Source organism: Dermacentor silvarum, chromosome 3, assembly GCF_013339745.2.
Source record: "Dermacentor silvarum isolate Dsil-2018 chromosome 3, BIME_Dsil_1.4, whole genome shotgun sequence".
Taxonomy (NCBI): Eukaryota; Metazoa; Arthropoda; class Arachnida; order Ixodida; family Ixodidae; genus Dermacentor; species Dermacentor silvarum.
This window is the reverse complement of record NC_051156.1, coordinates 57730792-57735985: the sequence shown is the minus strand read 5'-3', so window position 1 is coordinate 57735985 and position 5194 is coordinate 57730792. Positions and strand designations below refer to the sequence as shown.

Sequence of the window (5194 nt, the reverse complement as noted above, 5' to 3'; positions counted from 1 at the left end):
GCGCGCGGCAACTATATGCGAGCACCGGTAAAGAGCGCGGCTTACGCTCCGCGCCGCTAAGACTTCACGCTCTGGGATACTGCAGGGAACTGAGTAGATTTCGCATTTGATAAGCGCGTATTGCCGAGACGCGAGCTACGCGCTATCAACTCGGCTGCAAAACGACGAAGAGGCCAAGTAGACACGCTATCACCATAGAGAAAGAAATTCAACAAGAGGGGACACTCGGCAAAAACTGGCAACAGGAAACACGTCACCATACGTCACGCTATACTTTTGACACCGAACGTTAGCTACCGCGAGCATCGAAAAAAAAGAAAGTGAACTTAAGTTAACAGGCATTCATTTATTTTTTAAATTCTTTGCCGCGAAAACTAAAACGTTTTGCGTATAAATGAACTTAAGCTTTGCGACTTATTTTCCTTGCCTTACCTAGCCACAGGTCAATGACGCGCCAGTTACATGCGTCATCCGCCAGACACTCTCCCGAAGCCAGCGAGGATGGCTGCGCGCGCGTTTGAGCGCTCGCGCGCGGCGACCCGTCTGTCTCTCTTTTTTTCTTTTTTAAATGTAACCTGGTTTATTGGGCTCTCGGCGTATTCTTGCGTTCATTCTGCACTGGGACAAGACACCACTGCACTATTGGACTACGGCAAGGTGAGAAATCTTGTTTCACAGTCTACGGACGCAATTAGGCTTACGGCACGGGACCGAGACATTAAGACGCAGTTAGCGAAAAACAGCTCGGCCATCCTGGCGCAGTTAATTTGAGTAAGTGAATCGTGCTGAGACATGTTTCCGACGCTTCCTAGGGGACTATTGTAACTTATTTCGAGTTTTGAGCCACACTGGCCGCACAGGGCGCCGTGTCGCAGTTAGCGAGAACTCAGCCGTGGTGTGTAGTCTAGTGCATCTTGCTAGGAGAAGTTTATGCCGCTTTCTCTGACGCCAGACATTACTGAAAAGTAATTTCGTTACTTTCTGGGGTTCTTTTGAGGCACGCTGGCCGCACAGCGCGCTGTGACGCAGTTAGCGATAAGAAGCTCGGCCGTGGTGATAAAGTTGGTTTGGCGTGTAATGAATCTTAGAGGGGCAAGTCTGTGACGTTTTTTGTGGCTCCGCAAGAACATATACTTTCTTTCGGTACTCCTCGCCTGTTGAAAACGCCAAGGGCGATTGCCAAGAGTGATAACATGGGGTGTGCTGCTGGCGCCGGCAGAACGCGCGAACGACGAACATATCAGAAACTTGGAATTCGAAAATTACGTCTTCTAAAGGACTGAAAAAAGGCATTGCACCTACGCATTTGTCTTGAGTGCCTGTTGCGTCCGTCTCTGTGTATGTCGCGTACCGTCGCGTCGCCCGAGCCCAAGTTTTGGAAACGCGAAGTCGCTCGTGTATTTGTGCTGCCTACGTGCAGGAAATAATGCCCGGAAATTGGGGAACGCTTGGAAATCATATGTTTTCATATATGTTTGGGATGAGTCGGGTATTTTCTACGCCATGTATGTAAAAGCGAATAGCTTTTGTTTGTAATGCCGCCCATTCACCGCTTTCGCACGTTTCGCCTCGCAGTATTCCTATGTCTAAATACCAAAATGACTCATGCTTGTAACATGCTGTTACGTGCTTGCAAATGTAACATGCTTGTAATTTACTTTTTTTTCAGCTGGTACCGTCCGGTGGAGCTTCATACAGGAACTACTGCCTTACCTGCTGGTGTCACAACGTTGGATGAACGCACAAAAAGCGCGGAACGAGCTTTTATATAAAGCGAAATAAATATTTCCTCATTGCACAAAATGTCTTGCGTCTACTTTGGGAAATTGCACGTGGCACAGATTCGATGGGACTTTATGAGATCGTTCGCAATCATTTTTACGAAATAATAAACCGATTCTGCACGAAGAGCAAAATGCTAGCTTGCGTTCAAAATACGCGCGCCCAAAACCGAAACCGGAAGTGATGCAAGTGATCGACACCAACCGCTTGGCACGCTGTAGTCAATTCGGCCGCTGGGCCCCATGGGGGTGTCCCCTCTTCTTGAATTCCTTTCTCTATGCTATCACCATAGAGAAAGAAATTCAACAAGAGGGGACACTCGGCAAAAACTGGCAACAGGAAACACGTCACCATACGTCACGCTATACTTTTGACACCGAACGTTAGCTGCCGCGAGCATCGAAAAAAAGAAAGTGAACTTAAGTTAACAGGCATTCATTTATTTTTTTAATTCTTTGCCGCGAAAACTAAAACGTTTTGCGTATAAATGAACTTAAGCTTTGCGACTTATTTTCCTTGCCTTACCTAGCACAGGTCAATGACGCGCCAGATACATGCGTCATCCGCCAGACACTCCCCCGAAGCCAGCGAGGATGGCTGCGCGCGCGTTTGAGCGCTCGCGCGCGGCGACCCGTCTGTCTCATTCTTTTTTTCTTTTTTAAATGTAACCTGGTTTATTGGGCTCTCGGCGTATTCTTGCGTTCCTTCTGCACTGGGACAAGACACCACTGCACTATTGGACTACGGCAAGGTGAGAAATCTTGTTTCACAGTCTACGACGCAATTAGGCTTACGGCACGGGACCGAGACTAAGACGCAGTTAGCGAAAAACAGCTCGGCCATCCTGGCGCAGTTAATTTGAGTAAGTGAATCGTGCTGAGACATGTTTCCGACGCTTCCTAGGGGACTATTGTAACTTATTTCGAGTTTTTGAGCCACACTGGCCGCACAGGGCGCCGTGTCGCAGTTAGCGAGAACTCAGCCGTGGTGTGTAGTCTAGTGCATCTTGCTAGGAGAAGTTTGTGCCGCTTTCTCTGACGCCAGACATTAGTGAAAAGTAATTTCGGTACTTTCTGGGGTTACTTTTGAGGCACGCTGGCCGCACAGCGCGCTGTGACGCAGTTAGCGATAAGCAGCTCGGCCGTGGTGATAAAGTTAGTTTGGCGTGTAATGAATCTTAGAGGGACAAGTCTGTGACGTTTTTTGTGGCTCCGCAAGAACATATACTTTCTTTCGGTACTCCTCGCCTGTTGAAAACGCCAAGGGCGATTGCCAAGAGTGATAACATGGGGTGTGCTGCTGGCGCCGGCAGAACGCGCGAACGATGAACATATCAGAAACTTGGAATTCGAAAATTACGTCTTCTAAAGGACTGAAAAAAGGCATTGCACCTACGCATTTGTCTTGAGTGCCTGTTGCGTCCGTCTCTGTGTATGTCGCGTACCGTCGCGTCGCCCGAGCCAAGTTTTGGAAACGCGAAGTCGCTCGTGTATTTGTGCTGCCTAAGTGCAGGAAATAATGCCCGGAAATTGGGAACGCTTGGAAATCATATGTTTTCATATATGTTTGGGATGAGTCGGGTATTTTCTACGCCATGTATGTAAAAGCGAATAGCTTTTGTTTGTAATGCCGCCCATTCACCGCTTTCGCACGTTTCGCCTCGCAGTATTCCTATGTCTAAATACCAAATGACTCATGCTTGTAACATGCTGTTACGTGCTTGCAAATGTAACATGCTTGTAATTTACCTTATTTTTCAGCTGGTACCGTCCGGTGGAGCTTCATACAGGAACTACTGCCTTACCTGCTGGTGTCACAACGTTGGATGAACGCACAAAAAGCGCGGAACGAGCTTTTATATAAGAGCAAAATAAATATTTCCTCATTGCACAAAAGGTCTTGCGTCTACTTTGTGAAATTGCACGTGGCACAGATTCGATGGGACTTTACGAGATCGTTCGCAATCATTTTTACTAAATAATAAACCGATTCTGCACGAAGAGCAAAAAAAAAGGAAAAGGAAGGGGGGGGGGGGTGCGCAGCCGGCGTGCTAGCTTGCGTTCAAAATACGCGCGCCCAAAACCGAAACCGGAAGTGATGCAAGTGATCGACACCGACCGCTTGGCACGCTGCAGTCAATTCGGCCGCTGGGCCCTATGGGAGTGTCCCCTCTTGTTGAATTCCTTTCTCTATGCTATCACGCTCCGCTCAGTCGGCTTTGTAGCGGAGCGAGGGATGCGGTCTTCGTTCCGCTGCCGGTATGAGCGTCGTGCGCAAGCGCAATTATATCGTCCCCGCTAAGCGGTTGTGTGGCATTTGCTAGCATATGCCGGTCTGAGCGGGGCGGACAGCAAGCGCTCAGCTAAAACAGCTGATCGTATGCGCGCTCGATGTTATCGGAAGCGTATCAATGTTTCGTTCGGTGCAAGTCAATCACCGCAGGGAGATTGTATTATGCTTAACTTTGACTTCGTGCGTAGCTGTCGTGCCCTAGTCTGCGTGTACGGTGGCAGCGCATTCAAGCTTTTTACACATATTTTTTGTGTATGGATAGTCCCCCTCTTGTAAGAATGAATACAAATTTAATTTCATTTTGTATCATATATTAAATCAATTACTTTATGTTTGCATCATAGGATAATTACACCAGGGTCTCAATGTAAAGGACTGCAACTCGTAGAAGCAGCTGTAGAAAGCATCACACAACACTGCCCAAATGTTTGCTGCTGGAACAGCATAGATTTATGCCATACATGTTCCTCGTTGATTGTAAAATGCTTGTAAGTGCTTGTAAAATGACAATGTCACTTCCTAGCACTGTGCACAATAGCCACCAAGTGAAGTACAGTGCTAAGACCTGCATGACTTCGTATTACAACCATACATACTTGCAGTAAATGTTCCCTTTATGCTAGTGTGCAAGACACAGTTGACGGCACCATGAAAAAACAAACCGAAAAAATGCGTAATATACAGGAAGCGAACATTAAAATAACTAACAGAAGTGAATTTGGATCGTTGCTACAGTCCCCTTTCTAACACTACAAACGCTTCTAATAGGAGTCAACGCTCTTTGTTTTCTGCCATGCATGCTCTAAGCAAGTCGAGGCTCACAAATGCATGTTACAAAAATGAAGCAGTACTATTTTCTTAATATTTATTTTTTAATATTCTCCCTCACTGTCATTTACACGGCATCCAGTCATGGCCTATTAAACTTTCATACCACAACAGCAGCAAAACTGACAAAAGGCATCTTGAATTTTTTTTCAAGCAGCTGCTTTTGTCCGCCAATGCAACAAAGCTATGCTGTCTTTGCCAAGGCTGAGAGCACAAGTGGCACGTGGTTAGCAACCAATGAGTAGAACAACCAGTAGACATAAAGCAAGAGCTAAGGCCACTTAACCCTTTC

At 46.9% G+C, this 5194-nt stretch overlaps 1 long non-coding RNA gene across 1 annotated transcript; it reads left to right on the top strand.

Moving 5' to 3' along the window:
- The first annotated feature begins 427 nt into the window (after window positions 1-427).
- Window positions 428-3665, top strand: LOC125943790 (uncharacterized). The gene is made up of 3 exons (XR_007465895.1): window positions 428-442; window positions 2317-2533; window positions 3543-3665. It is a non-coding gene; the product is annotated as an uncharacterized LOC125943790 (long non-coding RNA).
- Window positions 3666-5194: the final 1529 nt, after the last annotated feature.